This window comes from Mesoplodon densirostris, chromosome 9, assembly GCF_025265405.1.
Source record: "Mesoplodon densirostris isolate mMesDen1 chromosome 9, mMesDen1 primary haplotype, whole genome shotgun sequence".
Taxonomy (NCBI): domain Eukaryota; kingdom Metazoa; phylum Chordata; class Mammalia; order Artiodactyla; family Ziphiidae; genus Mesoplodon; species Mesoplodon densirostris.
In genome coordinates, this window is record NC_082669.1 from 6,576,485 (window position 1) to 6,595,701 (window position 19,217).

The following is a 19,217-nucleotide window of genomic DNA, read 5'->3' on the forward strand; positions in this document are numbered from 1 at the left end:
TTTGGCCTCCCGCTGCTGCGGCTCCGCCTTCTCCTTTAGTCGCCCGCGGCGGTGGCCGCCAGCTCCGCCCCCCGCCGGGCACCGCTGCAGGCCCCACCTCCTCCCTCCCCCCCCCCACCACAGCGCGCCAGAGGGGCCGCTCCATGCGGCCCGAAGGCGGCCTTGGAAGGCAGCGGCACACCTGAAGCTCCGGGGGTGTCTGGCCCGGACCCAGACTCCGCCGCGGGCCCGGGGGGCGGGTTGCACCGCCCCCCAACCACCACCACAGCGCGCCAGAGGAGCCGCTGCATGCGGCCCGAAGGCGGCCCTGGAAGGCAGCGGCACACCTGAAGCTCCGGGGGTGGCTGGCCCGGACCCAGACTCCGCCGCGGGCCCGGGGGCCGTCCGTGCGGCCCGCGAGCCCCTCCACGTGCACCTGGCCGGCCCCACCGGCGCCCAGCCCCGGCGCCGCCACCTGTCCGCCGGTGTGGCTCTCTGCAGCTCTCTCCGGATAAAGGTCTGGATGGGAAAGAGGGGCAGTGATTCAGCCTATTGCTCTTAGTGCCCCTCCCCCACACTCAGAAGCCCTTTGTGACAAGGCCACAGCTCTGTGATGCAGGCCTGGGGTTCTGCCATCAAGTGAACTCCCAGAGCTCTGTTGCCTGAGGGCGGCAATGCAGTTCAGAAGACGGAGAATCTCTTTTCTTTGAAAAACACTGTTGCTATCTGGCTGAGATCCAGCCCAACTTCCTGGGTGATTGATATCATCCTTGGCTTCCTGTGTGGACTGGGGCTCTTCCTCATGTTACTCCCCTGCTTCCAGAGTAATCCATTCTTAGCACCACCTAGGAAACCTAGAAACATCAGGAAGCATCAAGTAGAGCTGAAGGGGAGGAGCAGGAGTAGGAAGAAAAGGAGATCTTTGAAAGCTTGCAGAGATTGCCTGGAAGAACTGGAGGGGACTCACAACCTGGCTTCACCTCTGCGGAGCTGCCTGGGGAGGCTTCCTGGCAAGGGCAACTTTCATCAGCTCTCATGTCAAGACCCTCCTGGTGAGATGTGCAAAGCAGTGCCTGCTGGAGCCTGTGGAGGATACTGCTTGAAGGCTTGGGAACCCTGCAGGAACACCTCCTGTAGGGTTTCCTTCCTGGTTCAAGACACTCGAGAGGTGCTGGAAGCACATATTACAAGGTTTTGGGTAAAGCACGGGCGGACCCTACCCCTCAAGGTCCTCAAGCCCATCAATCTCTTGAAGTCGACAAAGTTCCAACCCTCCACCATCCTGCGGTTAGCCTCGTCCCCTTCAGCCACCTGTGTATCTGGGCCCCACTCAACAGTCACGTTTGCTGAGTTCCTGGAGAAACCTCCTCAGGCTCATTCAGGAGAGAAGGTGAGAACAGAAGAGTCCGTTCCTGCCCTGACGAGGCCTCTCCTTGTCCCCTCCACTGTGTGTAAGGAAATCCAGAGTGCCCTGGGAGCGATTCCACCTGGTGACTACCATGGGCCCTCAAAGGCTTCTCTGACTGCACAGCAGGGAAGGCCACCTTCTCAGTCCCTCACGCTCAGCCTTGTGGGCAGAACCTGGAAGAGTGAGACTGTGGAATGGGTCAAGAGGGACAGCCTAGAGCCAGGTCCAAGTTCAGCAATGGTCAGGAACGAGCCAAGAGAGGAGAGTGGTGGTCAGGCCTCAGGAGACCCCTGCCATAGGGTAACAGTGATGGAGGTGAACTTAGGATCCCAATCTTTGAGAGGTGAAGAGGCCAGGGAGGCTGTGGAGGCCAAGGAGTCTCCTGCTCTTCAACCACAGTCTAGTGTTATCTTGGAAACCAAAGTGTTGACAAAATCCCAAACCACAAATGTACCTATGAGGAGTTTAGAGGTGCCAGGGGCCAGGAAAAGTTTCCTACTACCTAGAATGTCTGTTTTCCAACATCTAGGTGAGCCATGCCTTAACATGGAGGTTGCTAGTGAGTTTAACTCCAAAGTAAAGGTACAGTCAGACAACCAGCTTCAGGACTTTCCCAAACACAGGTTCCTTGCTGCAGACAACTTGGCTTCTCAGGTGCCTCAGTGCCATCCCCAGAGAGTCCCCACCAGAGACACGTTAGCTTCCCAGGAGCCAAGTGGCCTTATGGAAGGCCAAAGGAGCAACCTAGGGCAGCAGGAGCCCCAAACTTCAAAACTCCAAGACTCATGGAAGAGCCAGAGCAAGATGATTGCCCCTACTTACAAAAGAGAGGGCCGTAGGAGGCATAAACCGGGAGAGCATGAAGAGAGGTTTAAAGAATGAGGGACCCCTCAAGCTGGAAGTACGAGCCGCCCTGCCCAGGTCAGGGGAATAACAGACTCTATTGGGAGCAGATGTCTCCAGCTCATGCCAGAGAAGAAATGTAGCCCTCCAGAGAGCCTCTTCAGAAAAAGGATGAGGCTATTTTTAAAGTGGATTTTCCCCAATAAAAAAGTCAATGGTCGAGATGCTCTGCAAAGAAAAAAAAAAAGCCCATATCAGCCACTGCCCGGAGTCACGGATCAGTCCAAAGCAGATCAACCTTGAAGAGTGAGACTGCTGAGGGTCAGGCACTCATGCCCGCTGTTGGACAGATCGTAGAAGAAACAAGAGCGATTCACCATGGACTTCACGCCACAAAGTTAAATGAACACAGACTGGAATGCCAAGTCCCAGTGTGTGGGGGTTTCTGCTGCCATAGGCTTACCTCCTACCCAGAGCAAGGGAGAATGATGGGTTCTACAGCCTGCAGTCATAAAGCCACCTCCAAGGGCCAGAGTTGTTCTGTCAGGGAAAGGGAAGTCAGACACCAACAGAGTTTGAACAGTGTAAGGTTCGACGATGAGCAGCTGGGCCTAAGGTGCCTCCCATCCTTGCCCCCCAGGAAGAGTGTGTTTCCAGTTAGTACCTGCCAGTATGGGCCAAGGATTCCAGGTGCCCCAGCCCGCCATAAGCACTGTCCAAGGCATTGTCATCTTTGGGGAGGTGTCTTGCCTGGTCGACAGTAAAATCCTTCTTTAGTCTTCCCTTTAGTAGGAAAACATGTCTCCAAGTAAAAATTCCGTCCATGTAGAGAAAATGATTTTCTCATTAGCACATCCAAGATATTTAATGTTCCCCAGTACATATATATATATATTTTTTCTAATAAAAGCATAGTGTAATGGCAAAAAAAGAAATTTAAAACGGCATGGAAAACTGCTGAACATTAGGAATAATTAAAGATATGCAAATCCAAATTACAAAAACCTATCCACTCACACCAGTCAGAATGGCCATCAGCAAGAATTCTGCAAAAAGTAAATGCTGAAGGGGTTTTAGAGAAATGCCTACCCTTGGTCCAAAGTGGGACATGGTAAGAGCCAGTAGTGAAAACAAAAATGAGGTGCCTTGTAAAGGTAAATACTGAGCTACCATTCAATCAAGCATACCCACTGCTGGGCCTATCGCCTGAGGGGATGAGAATCAAAAAAACACAGGCTGGGCTTCACTGGTGGCCCAGTGGTTGAGAGCCCACCTGCCAATGCAGGGGACACGCGTTCATGCCCCGGGTCGGGAAGATCCCACGTGCCGCAGAGCGGCTTGTCCCGTGAGCTAGGGCTGCTGGGCCTGCGCGTCCGGAGCCTGTGCTCTGCAATGGGAGGGTCCACCGCAGTGAGAGGCCCACGTACCGCATTAAAAAAAAAAAAAAAAAAAAAACACAGGCTGGCAATCCTCCACTCCAGCAATATTTACCATAGCCAACACTTGGAAGCTACGAAAATGTCCATCAACAGAGGAATGCACAAAGAAGAAGTGGTCCATGTACACAATGGAATATGACTCCAATAAAAAAATATATAAATACAATTTATAAAACAAACATAAGTAAGGAGACATCAGCTTTGGGGGGCACATTCCACTCTAATATATAACCGAGGAACACCACTGCCCGGATGGTCTGTTTGCCTAGTTCCCAGGTTGGGAAAAGCAGAAATGCTGCCGCCCTCTGGCCGTTACCTGCAACAGCAACTTTAAGACCTGTGCTAAGGGTCACTTCATATGCAGCAGTACTGGTGGGCTGTAAATGAAACCTGCCCTCAAAACGTCTTGAGGGAGGTAATGGCCAAAATATTTCTAAATGTCACACACACTTCACGAAAACAATTTGAAGAGGTAAGCTGTACTCACAGTTGAAGAAAAGAAGGACATGCCAGAAAGCTCAATTTCAAGGGATTATGAGACGCATGCAAATCCAGCCACAAAGTGGTATATCGGCTCACACTAGTCAGAATAAACATAAGAATTAAACATAATAAGCAAAAAAACTACAAACAAAAAATGCTGAAGGTGTTGTGGAGAAGTGCATACCCTCAACTTTAAGCGGGACGTAACCTGGGAAGAGCCACTAATGAGAACAGACTGGAGGTGCCTCTACAAGGTAAACATTCCTCTACCATATGATCCAGCAGGCCCACTCCTGGGCCTATAACCTAAGAAGACAGAATTGGAAAGACACAGGCAGGCAAATGTGCATTGCCGCAGCATTACAATAGCCATGACGTGGAAGCAACCAAAAAGTCCATCAACAGATGAGTGGACAAAGGAGAACTGGTACATGTACAGACAGAATATTAGCCAAGGAAGAAAAGGACACAATGCCATTTGCAGCACCGTACATGAGTCTAGAGGTGATCACGTGACTTGTAGTAAGTCAGAAAGAGAAAGACACGTATCGTATGATATCACTTATAGGTGTTACCTAAAAATTGATACCAGTGAAGATATTTCCACAGAGAAGGGCAATCCCAGCTTCATTAAACAAACTTATGGTTCACCAACGGAAAGGTGTGAGGAGTGGATACATTACGAGATTGGGGTTAACAGACATATACAAACACAGGTGAAATATATAATCACCAAAGACCTACAGAATACCAAGAGAAGACTACTCAACATTCTGTCCTAACGTACATGGCAAAAGGATCCCAGGAAGAACAGACATATGTATATGTGTAAAAGAACCACATCTTGCACACCTGCAACAAGCCAAACATTGTAATCAAACATGCTGTGATAAAAAAATAAAAAAATTAAATTAAAAAAACGAACAAGAAGTAGTGAGACAAACTTAAGGGGCCTTCTCCTGGCACATTTCATTCTAAATTACAACCTAGAACACGACTTCCATTGAGGCTCTGCTGCCCTAGTAACCAGATTTGGTAAGGGAGAACCGCTGCCCCCTTGTGGCCGTTTCACACAACAGCACCTTTAATCCCAGCGCTAATGGTCAGTGGATATTCAAAATCATTGCAGGCCTGTAAATGACACCTGCCCTGAAAACAAATCCTGGGGTCATATATCGACCAAAAAATTCAAAAGACGTCCATATTTCAAAACGACACTTTCAAGAGGCATATTTTGTTCTGCATATTTGTTCTGCACATTAGGGTTCTGCTTTTTCTTTCTTTCTTTCTTTCTTTCTTTGTTAAAAAATGGGAATGGAAAAAGGCAACCCTCAGAATGGGAGAAAATATTTGCAAACGAATCCATGGACAAAGGTTTAATCTCCAATATATATAACAGCTCATGCAGCTTAATATTAAAAAAACAAACAACCCAATACAAAAATGGGCAGAAGATCTAAATAGACGTTTCTTCAAAGGAGACACAGAGATGGCCAAGACGCATATGAAAAGCTGCTCAACATCACTCATCATTAGAGAAATGCACATCAAAACTACAGTGAGGTATCACCTCACACCTGTTAGAATGGGCATCATCAGAAAATCTACAAACAACAAATGCTGGGGAGAGTGTGGACCAAAGGAACCCGCTTCCACTATTGGTGGGAATGTCAATTGATACAGTCACTATGGAGAACAGCATGGAGGTTCCTTAAAAAACTAAAAATAGAATTACCATAGGATCCAGCAATCCCACTTCTGGGCATATACCCAGAGAAAACCATAAATCAAAAAGACACATTCACCACAATGTTCATTGCAGCACTATTTACAATAGCCAGGTAATGGAAGCAACCGAAATGCCCACAGACATTCGAACGGATAATGATGTGGTCCATATATAAAACGGAATATTACTCAGCCATAAAAAGGAACGAAACTGGGTCATCTGTGGAGACGTCGACGGATCTAGAGACTGTCATACAGAGTGAAGTAAGTCAGAAGGAGAAAAACAAATATTGTATATTCATGCATATATGGGGAACCTAGAAAAATGGTACAGATGACCCGGTTTGCAGGGCAGAAATACAGACACAGAGGTAGAGAACAAACGTATGGACACCAAGAGGGGGGAAGCCATGGGTTGGTGGTGGTGGGATGAGTTGGGAGATTGGGATTGTCCTGTATACATGTATATGCATAAAATAGATAACTAATAATAATCCTGCTGAATAAAAAAATAAACTTAAATTTCAAAATTTTTAAAAATAAATAAAATTTTTAAATAAAACGGAAAAAAAGTTCTTCCCTTCACACAGATGTATTTATAGGAATGAATTATTTCCATGCTTATATCTATAAATACATAGAAGAGGAATAAAATCTAACTTGAACCAAAAAAGAAAAAAAAAAAAAAACCAGAACCCACCAGTTATACACAGGAAAACCCTATCAGGGCACTTGCTCCAGCGGTAAACAATTCTGAAATTGGTCAGAGGTGGGGCATCATCTCCCATGCAGCCAGCAGCCCCCCACCCCCGCAAGGAGCGTCCTTATTGCAAAGCTGGGGGACCGTGCCGAGGCCTCTGTGAGTAAACGTGAGCCGAGCCCCAGGCCAGCTGCTGCTGAACTGTTCCCACCCTTCCCAGGTAAAACACCTGAATATGTACGAGGGCTTGAAAGCCTAGAGGAAAGGCCGTGGAGCCACAGCAGCGACAGCACGCAGGCCGACTTGGTGCCTGCAGGCCAGCCAGGATGGTCCTGGCCCCGGGCGCTCTTCTGGAAGCTTTCCATTTCCCTGCCTGAGATACTCCTCCTGTCCCGGCCCCCACTGCTTTTTTCCTTCCTCACCTCTGCCCGGGGAGAAATTCCAGCGGAAGGTATGGGTGACACATCCTCTTCTTTAGCAGGTGGCAGCCCGGCAACTCCTGCAGAAAGTCCAGCAGAGCCCCACTCACACCGGGCCACCCACAGAGCCGTGGCCCCTCACTCCCTCCCACCAGCACAGCCCCGAGACTGCTGACGGGGCAGAGAATATGGCGTCAGGCACAGCTGCAGGGGCTCTTGCTGCCTGGAGCAGTGTTTATATGGACCTCAACCCAGGCACACCTGGGGAGGGCTGGCCGGCAGGGTCAGGCTGCCCAGGTCAGCCCATCCTCACCCCTCAGGGACTCACATTGCAGAAAATGGACCTCGCTGAACCGGCCAGGTCCAAGGAACAGGTGTGGGCTCCTGAGAGTCTGGATAGACAAGGGGCTGCAGCTCCGGCTTGTTTTCTAATCCTTTTATCTGGCCCATGAGTGGGAGACAACTTCAAGAAGACCCTCTCCTAATGAGAGGAACCCAGGAGTCAGGGAGAGGAGCGGTGATGGGTGGAGACAGAGGCCTGGTGCCCCGGCTGCGCTGGAAGCCTCTGGAAGACCAGGCAGAGGGAGGCCGCACAGAGTGATGCCCAGGGTCACAGACCTGTCGGAGCTGCTGTTTGTTCGTTCAAGTCCTGCTCTGAGGTGCTCTGTGTCAGCTCTGAGTGACAGGTGATCTGGGCTGCTCTGCAATGAGGGCTACGTGCACGGTACCTGTGTGCCCAGCCCTGCCGGGGTACCTGCCCAGGGGAGCTCCGTATCCTGGGAGGGGCCTGACCACGAGAGCGCCATGGGCTGCTGGGGAGGGGGGGCCTGCCCAGGTGAGCTCCGTATCCTGGGATTGCCCTGACCACGAGAGCCCCGTGGGCTGCTGGGGACCTGGTAAACGATGTCGGGACAGTCAGTGAAGCCACCGAGGATATACATCCGGTAGTTCCTAATTCCTACACCCTGCTGGTCATTCTACCATCCACCAGGACACGGTATTCTGTATTAGACTTCAGTGATGCCTTCTTCTGTATTCCATTGGTCCCCGAAAGGCTCTGCTGCCCTAGTAACCAGATTAGGGAATGGAGAAATGCTGCCGCCTTGTGGCCGTTTCCCACAACAGCAGCTTTAAACCCAGTGCTCATGGTCACTAAATATTCACACTCACTGCAGCCTGTAAATGGCACCTGCCCTGAAAAACAATCCTGGGGTCGAAAATGGACCCAAAACTTCTAAAGAGGGCAACCGTGCAAGAAGACAATTTCAAGAGGTTAATTGTACTCTCCGTTTTTTTCTGTTTTTCTGTACCAGAAGTTGAAAACGGCCCCTCCGCCACGCCCCGGTCCCCGAGGCCTCCGTTGCCCTGCCGGGGCGGGCTGGCCGCGGGGATGGCGGTAAGGCGCAAGGACAAGCGAAGCTGGGCCTCAAGAGGCAGCCCGCGGTCCCCGCCCCCGTCTACGGCCATACCACCCTGAACGCGCCCGATCTCGTCTGATCTCGGAAGCTAAGCAGGGTCGGGCCTGGTTAGTACTTGGATGGGAGACCGCCTGGGAATACCGGGTGCTGTAGGCTTTTGGCCTCCCGCTGCTGCGGCTCCGCCTTCTCCTTTAGTCGCCCGCGGCGGTGGCCGCCAGCTCCGCCCCCCGCCGGGCACCGCTGCAGGCCCCACCTCCTCCCTCCCCCCCCCCACCACAGCGCGCCAGAGGGGCCGCTCCATGCGGCCCGAAGGCGGCCTTGGAAGGCAGCGGCACACCTGAAGCTCCGGGGGTGTCTGGCCCGGACCCAGACTCCGCCGCGGGCCCGGGGGGCGGGTTGCACCGCCCCCCAACCACCACCACAGCGCGCCAGAGGAGCCGCTGCATGCGGCCCGAAGGCGGCCCTGGAAGGCAGCGGCACACCTGAAGCTCCGGGGGTGGCTGGCCCGGACCCAGACTCCGCCGCGGGCCCGGGGGCCGTCCGTGCGGCCCGCGAGCCCCTCCACGTGCACCTGGCCGGCCCCACCGGCGCCCAGCCCCGGCGCCGCCACCTGTCCGCCGGTGTGGCTCTCTGCAGCTCTCTCCGGATAAAGGTCTGGATGGGAAAGAGGGGCAGTGATTCAGCCTATTGCTCTTAGTGCCCCTCCCCCACACTCAGAAGCCCTTTGTGACAAGGCCACAGCTCTGTGATGCAGGCCTGGGGTTCTGCCATCAAGTGAACTCCCAGAGCTCTGTTGCCTGAGGGCGGCAATGCAGTTCAGAAGACGGAGAATCTCTTTTCTTTGAAAAACACTGTTGCTATCTGGCTGAGATCCAGCCCAACTTCCTGGGTGATTGATATCATCCTTGGCTTCCTGTGTGGACTGGGGCTCTTCCTCATGTTACTCCCCTGCTTCCAGAGTAATCCATTCTTAGCACCACCTAGGAAACCTAGAAACATCAGGAAGCATCAAGTAGAGCTGAAGGGGAGGAGCAGGAGTAGGAAGAAAAGGAGATCTTTGAAAGCTTGCAGAGATTGCCTGGAAGAACTGGAGGGGACTCACAACCTGGCTTCACCTCTGCGGAGCTGCCTGGGGAGGCTTCCTGGCAAGGGCAACTTTCATCAGCTCTCATGTCAAGACCCTCCTGGTGAGATGTGCAAAGCAGTGCCTGCTGGAGCCTGTGGAGGATACTGCTTGAAGGCTTGGGAACCCTGCAGGAACACCTCCTGTAGGGTTTCCTTCCTGGTTCAAGACACTCGAGAGGTGCTGGAAGCACATATTACAAGGTTTTGGGTAAAGCACGGGCGGACCCTACCCCTCAAGGTCCTCAAGCCCATCAATCTCTTGAAGTCGACAAAGTTCCAACCCTCCACCATCCTGCGGTTAGCCTCGTCCCCTTCAGCCACCTGTGTATCTGGGCCCCACTCAACAGTCACGTTTGCTGAGTTCCTGGAGAAACCTCCTCAGGCTCATTCAGGAGAGAAGGTGAGAACAGAAGAGTCCGTTCCTGCCCTGACGAGGCCTCTCCTTGTCCCCTCCACTGTGTGTAAGGAAATCCAGAGTGCCCTGGGAGCGATTCCACCTGGTGACTACCATGGGCCCTCAAAGGCTTCTCTGACTGCACAGCAGGGAAGGCCACCTTCTCAGTCCCTCACGCTCAGCCTTGTGGGCAGAACCTGGAAGAGTGAGACTGTGGAATGGGTCAAGAGGGACAGCCTAGAGCCAGGTCCAAGTTCAGCAATGGTCAGGAACGAGCCAAGAGAGGAGAGTGGTGGTCAGGCCTCAGGAGACCCCTGCCATAGGGTAACAGTGATGGAGGTGAACTTAGGATCCCAATCTTTGAGAGGTGAAGAGGCCAGGGAGGCTGTGGAGGCCAAGGAGTCTCCTGCTCTTCAACCACAGTCTAGTGTTATCTTGGAAACCAAAGTGTTGACAAAATCCCAAACCACAAATGTACCTATGAGGAGTTTAGAGGTGCCAGGGGCCAGGAAAAGTTTCCTACTACCTAGAATGTCTGTTTTCCAACATCTAGGTGAGCCATGCCTTAACATGGAGGTTGCTAGTGAGTTTAACTCCAAAGTAAAGGTACAGTCAGACAACCAGCTTCAGGACTTTCCCAAACACAGGTTCCTTGCTGCAGACAACTTGGCTTCTCAGGTGCCTCAGTGCCATCCCCAGAGAGTCCCCACCAGAGACACGTTAGCTTCCCAGGAGCCAAGTGGCCTTATGGAAGGCCAAAGGAGCAACCTAGGGCAGCAGGAGCCCCAAACTTCAAAACTCCAAGACTCATGGAAGAGCCAGAGCAAGATGATTGCCCCTACTTACAAAAGAGAGGGCCGTAGGAGGCATAAACCGGGAGAGCATGAAGAGAGGTTTAAAGAATGAGGGACCCCTCAAGCTGGAAGTACGAGCCGCCCTGCCCAGGTCAGGGGAATAACAGACTCTATTGGGAGCAGATGTCTCCAGCTCATGCCAGAGAAGAAATGTAGCCCTCCAGAGAGCCTCTTCAGAAAAAGGATGAGGCTATTTTTAAAGTGGATTTTCCCCAATAAAAAAGTCAATGGTCGAGATGCTCTGCAAAGAAAAAAAAAAAGCCCATATCAGCCACTGCCCGGAGTCACGGATCAGTCCAAAGCAGATCAACCTTGAAGAGTGAGACTGCTGAGGGTCAGGCACTCATGCCCGCTGTTGGACAGATCGTAGAAGAAACAAGAGCGATTCACCATGGACTTCACGCCACAAAGTTAAATGAACACAGACTGGAATGCCAAGTCCCAGTGTGTGGGGGTTTCTGCTGCCATAGGCTTACCTCCTACCCAGAGCAAGGGAGAATGATGGGTTCTACAGCCTGCAGTCATAAAGCCACCTCCAAGGGCCAGAGTTGTTCTGTCAGGGAAAGGGAAGTCAGACACCAACAGAGTTTGAACAGTGTAAGGTTCGACGATGAGCAGCTGGGCCTAAGGTGCCTCCCATCCTTGCCCCCCAGGAAGAGTGTGTTTCCAGTTAGTACCTGCCAGTATGGGCCAAGGATTCCAGGTGCCCCAGCCCGCCATAAGCACTGTCCAAGGCATTGTCATCTTTGGGGAGGTGTCTTGCCTGGTCGACAGTAAAATCCTTCTTTAGTCTTCCCTTTAGTAGGAAAACATGTCTCCAAGTAAAAATTCCGTCCATGTAGAGAAAATGATTTTCTCATTAGCACATCCAAGATATTTAATGTTCCCCAGTACATATATATATATATTTTTTCTAATAAAAGCATAGTGTAATGGCAAAAAAAGAAATTTAAAACGGCATGGAAAACTGCTGAACATTAGGAATAATTAAAGATATGCAAATCCAAATTACAAAAACCTATCCACTCACACCAGTCAGAATGGCCATCAGCAAGAATTCTGCAAAAAGTAAATGCTGAAGGGGTTTTAGAGAAATGCCTACCCTTGGTCCAAAGTGGGACATGGTAAGAGCCAGTAGTGAAAACAAAAATGAGGTGCCTTGTAAAGGTAAATACTGAGCTACCATTCAATCAAGCATACCCACTGCTGGGCCTATCGCCTGAGGGGATGAGAATCAAAAAAACACAGGCTGGGCTTCACTGGTGGCCCAGTGGTTGAGAGCCCACCTGCCAATGCAGGGGACACGCGTTCATGCCCCGGGTCGGGAAGATCCCACGTGCCGCAGAGCGGCTTGTCCCGTGAGCTAGGGCTGCTGGGCCTGCGCGTGCGGAGCCTGTGCTCTGCAATGGGAGGGTCCACCGCAGTGAGAGGCCCACGTACCGCATTAAAAAAAAAAAAAAAAAAAAAACACAGGCTGGCAATCCTCCACTCCAGCAATATTTACCATAGCCAACACTTGGAAGCTACGAAAATGTCCATCAACAGAGGAATGCACAAAGAAGAAGTGGTCCATGTACACAATGGAATATGACTCCAATAAAAAAATATATAAATACAATTTATAAAACAAACATAAGTAAGGAGACATCAGCTTTGGGGGGCACATTCCACTCTAATATATAACCGAGGAACACCACTGCCCGGATGGTCTGTTTGCCTAGTTCCCAGGTTGGGAAAAGCAGAAATGCTGCCGCCCTCTGGCCGTTACCTGCAACAGCAGCTTTAAGACCTGTGCTAAGGGTCACTTCATATGCAGCAGTACTGGTGGGCTGTAAATGAAACCTGCCCTCAAAACGTCTTGAGGGAGGTAATGGCCAAAATATTTCTAAATGTCACACACACTTCACGAAAACAATTTGAAGAGGTAAGCTGTACTCACAGTTGAAGAAAAGAAGGACATGCCAGAAAGCTCAATTTCAAGAGATTATGAGACGCATGCAAATCCAGCCACAAAGTGGTATATCGGCTCACACTAGTCAGAATAAACATAAGAATTAAACATAATAAGCAAAAAAACTACAAACAAAAAATGCTGAAGGTGTTGTGGAGAAGTGCATACCCTCAACTTTAAGCGGGACGTAACCTCGGAAGAGCCACTAGTGAGAACAGACTGGAGGTGCCTCTACAAGGTAAACATTCCGCTACCATATGATCCAGCAGGCCCACTCCTGGGCCTATAACCTAAGAAGACAGAATTGGAAAGACACAGGCAGGCAAATGTGCATTGCCGCAGCATTACAATAGCCATGACGTGGAAGCAACCAAAAAGTCCATCAACAGATGAGTGGACAAAGGAGAACTGGTACATGTACAGACAGAATATTAGCCAAGGAAGAAAAGGACACAATGCCATTTGCAGCACCGTACATGAGTCTAGAGGTGATCACGTGACTTGTAGTAAGTCAGAAAGAGAAAGACACGTATCGTATGATATCACTTATAGGTGTTACCTAAAAATTGATACCAGTGAAGATATTTCCACAGAGAAGGGCAATCCCAGATTCATTAAACAAACTTATGGTTCACCAACGGAAAGGTGTGAGGACTGGATACATTACGAGATTGGGGTTAACAGACATATACAAACACAGGTGAAATATATAATCACCAAAGACCTACAGAATACCAAGAGAAGACTACTCAACATTCTGTCCTAACGTACATGGCAAAAGGATCCCAGGAAGAACAGACATATGTATATGTGTAAAAGAACCACATCTTGCACACCTGCAACAAGCCAAACATTGTAATCAAACATGCTGTGATAAAAAAATAAAAAAATTAAATTAAAAAAACGAACAAGAAGTAGTGAGACAAACTTAAGGGGCCTTCTCCTGGCACATTTCATTCCAAATTACAACCTAGAACACGACTTCCATTGAGGCTCTGCTGCCCTAGTAACCAGATTTGGTAAGGGAGAACCGCTGCCCCCTTGTGGCCGTTTCACACAACAGCACCTTTAATCCCAGCGCTAATGGTCAGTGGATATTCAAAATCATTGCAGGCCTGTAAATGACACCTGCCCTGAAAACAAATCCTGGGGTCATATATCGACCAAAAAATTCAAAAGACGTCCATATTTCAAAACGACACTTTCAAGAGGCATATTTTGTTCTGCATATTTGTTCTGCACATTAGGGTTCTGCTTCTTTTTCTTTCTTTCTTTCTTTGTTAAAAAAAAAAAAAAAAAACGGGAATGGAAAAAGGCAACCCTCAGAATGGGAGAAAATATTTGCAAACGAATCCATGGACAAAGGTTTAATCTCCAATATATATAACAGCTCATGCAGCTTAATATGAAAAAAAAAAAACAACCCAATACAAAAATGGGCAGAAGATCTAAATAGACGTTTCTTCAAAGAAGACACAGAGATGGCCAAGACGCACATGAAAAGCTGCTCAACATCACTCATCATTAGAGAAATGCACATCAAAACTACAGTGAGGTATCACCTCAAACCTGTTAGAATGGGCATCATCAGAAAATCTACAAACAACAAATGCTGGGGAGGGTGTGGACCAAAGGAACCCGCTTCCACTATTGGTGGGAATGTGAATTGATACAGTCACTATGGAGAACAGCATGGAGGTTCCTTAAAAAACTAAAAATAGAATTACCATAGGATCCAGCAATCCCACTTCTGGGCATATACCCAGAGAAAACCATAAATCAAAAAGACACATTCACCACAATGTTCATTGCAGCACTATTTACAATAGCCAGGTAATGGAAGCAACCTAAATGCCCACAGACAGACGAACGGATGATGATGTGGTCCATATATAAAACGGAATATTACTCAGCCATAAAAAGGAACGAAACTGGGTCATCTGTGGAGACGTCGACGGATCTACAGACTGTCATACAGAGTGAAGTAAGTCAGAAGGAGAAAAACAAATATTGTATATTCATGCATATATGTGGAACCTAGAAAAATGGTACAGATGACCCGGTTTGCAGGGCAGAAAGAGAGACACAGAGGTAGAGAACAAACGTATGGACACCAAGAGGGGGGAAGCCATGGGTTGGTGGTGGTGGGATGAGTTGGGAGATTGGGATTGTCCTGTATACATGTATATGCATAAAATAGATAACTAATAATAATCCTGCTGAATAAAAAAATCAACTTAAATTTCAAAATTTTTAAAAATAAATAAAATTTTTAAATAAAACGGAAAAGAAGTTCTTCCCTTCACACAGATGTATTTATAGGAATGAATTATTTCCATGCTTATATCTATAAATACATAGAAGAGGAATAAAATCTAACTTGAACCAAAAAAGAAAAAAAAAACCTGAACCCACCAGTTATACACAGGAATACCCATCAGGGCACTTGCTCCAGCGGCAAACAATTCTGAAGTTGGTCAGAGGTGGGGAATCATCTCCCATGCAGCCAGCAGCCCCCCCCACCCCCGCAAGGAGCGTCCTCATTGCAAAGCTGGGGGACCGTGCCGAGGCCTCTGTGAGTAAACGTGAGCCGAGCCCCAGGCCAGCTGCTGCTGAACTGTTCCCACCCTTCCCAGGTAAAACACCTGAATATGTACGAGGGCTTGAAAGCCTAGAGGAAGGGCCGTGGAGCCACAGCAGCGACAGCACGCAGGCCGACTTGGTGCCTGCAGGCCAGCCAGGATGGTCCTGGCCCCGGGCGCTCTTCTGGAAGCTTTCCATTTCCCTGCCTGAGATACTCCTCCTGTCCCGGCCCCCACTGCTTTTTTCCTTCCTCACCTCTGCCCGGGGAGAAATTCCAGCGGAAGGTATGGGTGACACATCCTCTTCTTTAGCAGGTGGCAGCCCGGCAACTCCTGCAGAAAGTCCAGCAGAGCCCCACTCACACCGGGCCACCCACAGAGCCGTGGCCCCTCCCTCCCTCCCACCAGCACAGCCCCGAGACTGCTGACGGGGCAGAGAATATGGCGTCAGGCACAGCTGCAGGGGCTCTTGCTGCCTGGAGCAGTGTTTATATGGACCTCAACCCAGGCACACCTGGGGAGGGCTGGCCGGCAGGGTCAGGCTGCCCAGGTCAGCCCATCCTCACCCCTCAGGGACTCACATTGCAGAAAATGGACCTCGCTGAACCGGCCAGGTCCAAGGAACAGGTGTGGGCTCCTGAGAGTCTGGATAGACAAGGGGCTGCAGCTCCGGCTTGTTTTCTAATTCCTTTTATCTGGCCCATGAGTGGGAGACAACTTCAAGAAGACCCTCTCCTAATGAGAGGAACCCAGGAGTCAGGGAGAGGAGCGGTGATGGGTGGAGACAGAGGCCTGGTGCCCCGGCTGCGGTGGAAGCCTCTGGAAGACCAGGCAGAGGGAGGCCGCACAGAGTGATGCCCAGGGTCACAGACCTGTCGGAGCTGCTGTCTGTTCGTTCAAGTCCTGCTCTGAGGTGCTCTGTGTCAGCTCTGAGTGACAGGTGATCTGGGCTGCTCTGCAATGAGGGCTACGTGCACGGTACCTGTGTGCCCAGCCCTGCCGGGGTACCTGCCCAGGGGAGCTCCGTATCCTGGGAGGGGGCCTGACCACGAGAGCGCCATGGGCTGCTGGGGAGGGGGGGCCTGCCCAGGTGAGCTCCGTATCCTGGGATTGCCCTGACCACGAGAGCCCCGTGGGCTGCTGGGGACCTGGTAAACGATGTCGGGACAGTCAGTGAAGCCACCGAGGATATACATCCGGTAGTTCCTAATTCCTACACCCTGCTGGTCATTCTACCATCCACCAGGACACGGTATTCTGTATTAGACTTCAGTGATGCCTTCTTCTGTATTCCATTGGTCCCCGAAAGGCTCTGCTGCCCTAGTAACCAGATTAGGGAATGGAGAAATGCTGCCGCCTTGTGGCCGTTTCCCACAACAGCAGCTTTAAACCCAGTGCTCATGGTCACTAAATATTCACACTCACTGCAGCCTGTAAATGGCACCTGCCCTGAAAAACGATCCTGGGGTCGAAAATGGACCCAAAACTTCTAAAGAGGGCAACCGTGCAAGAAGACAATTTCAAGAGGTTAATTGTACTCTCCGTTTTTTTCTGTTTTTCTGTACCAGAAGTTGAAAACGGCCCCTCCGCCACGCCCCGGTCCCCGAGGCCTCCGTTGCCCTGCCGGGGCGGGCTGGCCGCGGGGATGGCGGTAAGGCGCAAGGACAAGCGAAGCTGGGCCTCAAGAGGCAGCCCGCGGTCCCCACCCCCGTCTACGGCCATACCACCCTGAACGCGCCCGATCTCGTCTGATCTCGGAAGCTAAGCAGGGTCGGGCCTGGTTAGTACTTGGATGGGAGACCGCCTGGGAATACCGGGTGCTGTAGGCTTTTGGCCTCCCGCTGCTGCGGCTCCGCCTTCTCCTTTAGTCGCCCGCGGCGGTGGCCGCCAGCTCCGCCCCCCGCCGGGCACCGCTGCAGGCCCCACCTCCTCCGCCCACCCCCCCACCACAGCGCGCCAGAGGGGCCGCTCCATGCGGCCCGAAGGCGGCCTTGGAAGGCAGCGGCACACCTGAAGCTCCGGGGGTGTCTGGCCCGGACCCAGACTCCGCCGCGGGCCCGGGGGCCGTCCGTGCGGCCCGCGAGCCCCTCCACCTGCACCTGGCCGGCCCCACCGGCGCCCAGCCCCGGCGCCGCCACCTGTCCGCCGGTGTGGCTCTCTGCAGCTCTCTCCGGATAAAGCTGGATAAAGGTCTGGATGGGAAGGAGGGGCAGTGATTCAGCCTATTGCTCTTAGTGCCCCTCCCCCACACTCAGAAGCCCTTTGTGACAAGGCCACAGCTCTGTGATGCAGGCCTGGGGTTCTGCCATCAAGTGAACTCCCAGAGCTCTGTTGCCTGAGGGCGGCAATGCAGTTCAGAAGACGGAGAATCTCTTTTCTTTGAAAAACACTGTTGCTATCTGGCTGAGATCCAGCCCAACTTCCTGGGTGATTGATATCATCCTTGGCTTCCTGTGTGGACTGGGGCTCTTCCTCATGTTACTCCCCTGCTTCCAGAGTAATCCATTCTTAGCACCACCTAGGAAACCTAGAAACATCAGGAAGCATCAAGTAGAGCTGAAGGGGAGGAGCAGGAGTAGGAAGAAAAGGAGATCTTTGAAAGCTTGCAGAGATTGCCTGGAAGAACTGGAGGGGACTCACAACCTGGCTTCACCTCTGCGGAGCTGCCTGGGGAGGCTTCCTGGCAAGGGCAACTTTCACCAGCTCTCATGTCAAGACCCTCCTGGTGAGATGTGCAAAGCAGTGCCTGCTGGAGCCTGTGGAGGATACTGCTTGAAGGCTTGGGAACCCTGCAGGAACACCTCCTGTAGGGTTTCCTTCCTGGTTCAAGACACTCGAGAGGTGCTGGAAGCACATATTACAAGGTTTTGGGTAAAGCACGGGCGGACCCTACCCCTCAAGGTCCTCAAGCCCATCAATCTCTTGAAGTCGACAAAGTTCCAACCCTCCACCATCCTGCGGTTAGCCTCGTCCCCTTCAGCCACCTGTGTATCTGGGCCCCACTCAACAGTCACGTTTGCTGAGTTCCTGGAGAAACCTCCTCAGGCTCATTCAGGAGAGAAGGTGAGAACAGAAGAGTCCGTTCCTGCCCTGAAGAGGCCTCTCCTTGTCCCCTCCACTGTGTGTAAGGAAATCCAGAGTGCCCTGGGAGCGATTCCACCTGGTGACTACCATGGGCCCTCAAAGGCTTCTCTGACTGCACAGCAGGGAAGGCCACCTTCTCAGTCCCTCACGCTCAGCCTTGTGGGCAGAACCTGGAAGAGTGAGACTGTGGAATGGGTCAAGAGGGACAGCCTAGAGCCAGGTCCAAGTTCAGCAATGGTCAGGAACGAGCCAAGAGAGGAGAGTGGTGGTCAGGCCTCAGGAGACCCCTGCCATAGGGTAACAGTGATGGAGGCGAACTTAGGATCCCAATCTTTGAGAGGTGAAGAGGCCAGGGAGGCTGTGGAGGCCAAGGAGTCTCCTGCTCTTCAACCACAGTCTAGTGTTATCTTGGAAACCAAAGTGTTGACAAAATCCCAAACCACAAATGTACCTATGAGGAGTTTAGAGGTGCCAGGGGCCAGGAAAAGTTTCCTACTACCTAGAATGTCTGTTTTCCAACATCTAGGTGAGCCATGCCTTAACATGGAGGTTGCTAGTGAGTTTAACTCCAAAGTAAAGGTACAGTCAGACAACCAGCTTCAGGACTTTCCCAAACACAGGTTCCTTGCTGCAGACAACTTGGCTTCTCAGGTGCCTCAGTGCCATCCCCAGAGAGTCCCCACCAGAGACACGTTAGCTTCCCAGGAGCCAAGTGGCCTTATGGAAGGCCAAAGGAGCAACCTAGGGCAGCAGGAGCCCCAAACTTCAAAACTCCAAGACTCATGGAAGAGCCAGAGCAAGATGATTGCC

At 51.2% G+C, this 19,217-nt stretch overlaps 2 non-coding genes across 2 annotated transcripts; both read left to right on the forward strand.

Moving 5' to 3' along the window:
- The first annotated feature begins 8,454 nt into the window (after positions 1 to 8,454).
- LOC132496586 (5S ribosomal RNA) lies at positions 8,455 to 8,573 on the forward strand. The gene has a single exon (XR_009533481.1). It is a non-coding gene; the product is annotated as a 5S ribosomal RNA (ribosomal RNA).
- An 8,460-nt stretch (positions 8,574 to 17,033) lies between these two features.
- On the forward strand, positions 17,034 to 17,152 carry LOC132496587 (5S ribosomal RNA). Its single transcript, XR_009533482.1, has one exon. It is a non-coding gene; the product is annotated as a 5S ribosomal RNA (ribosomal RNA).
- The last annotated feature ends 2,065 nt before the right edge of the window (positions 17,153 to 19,217 follow it).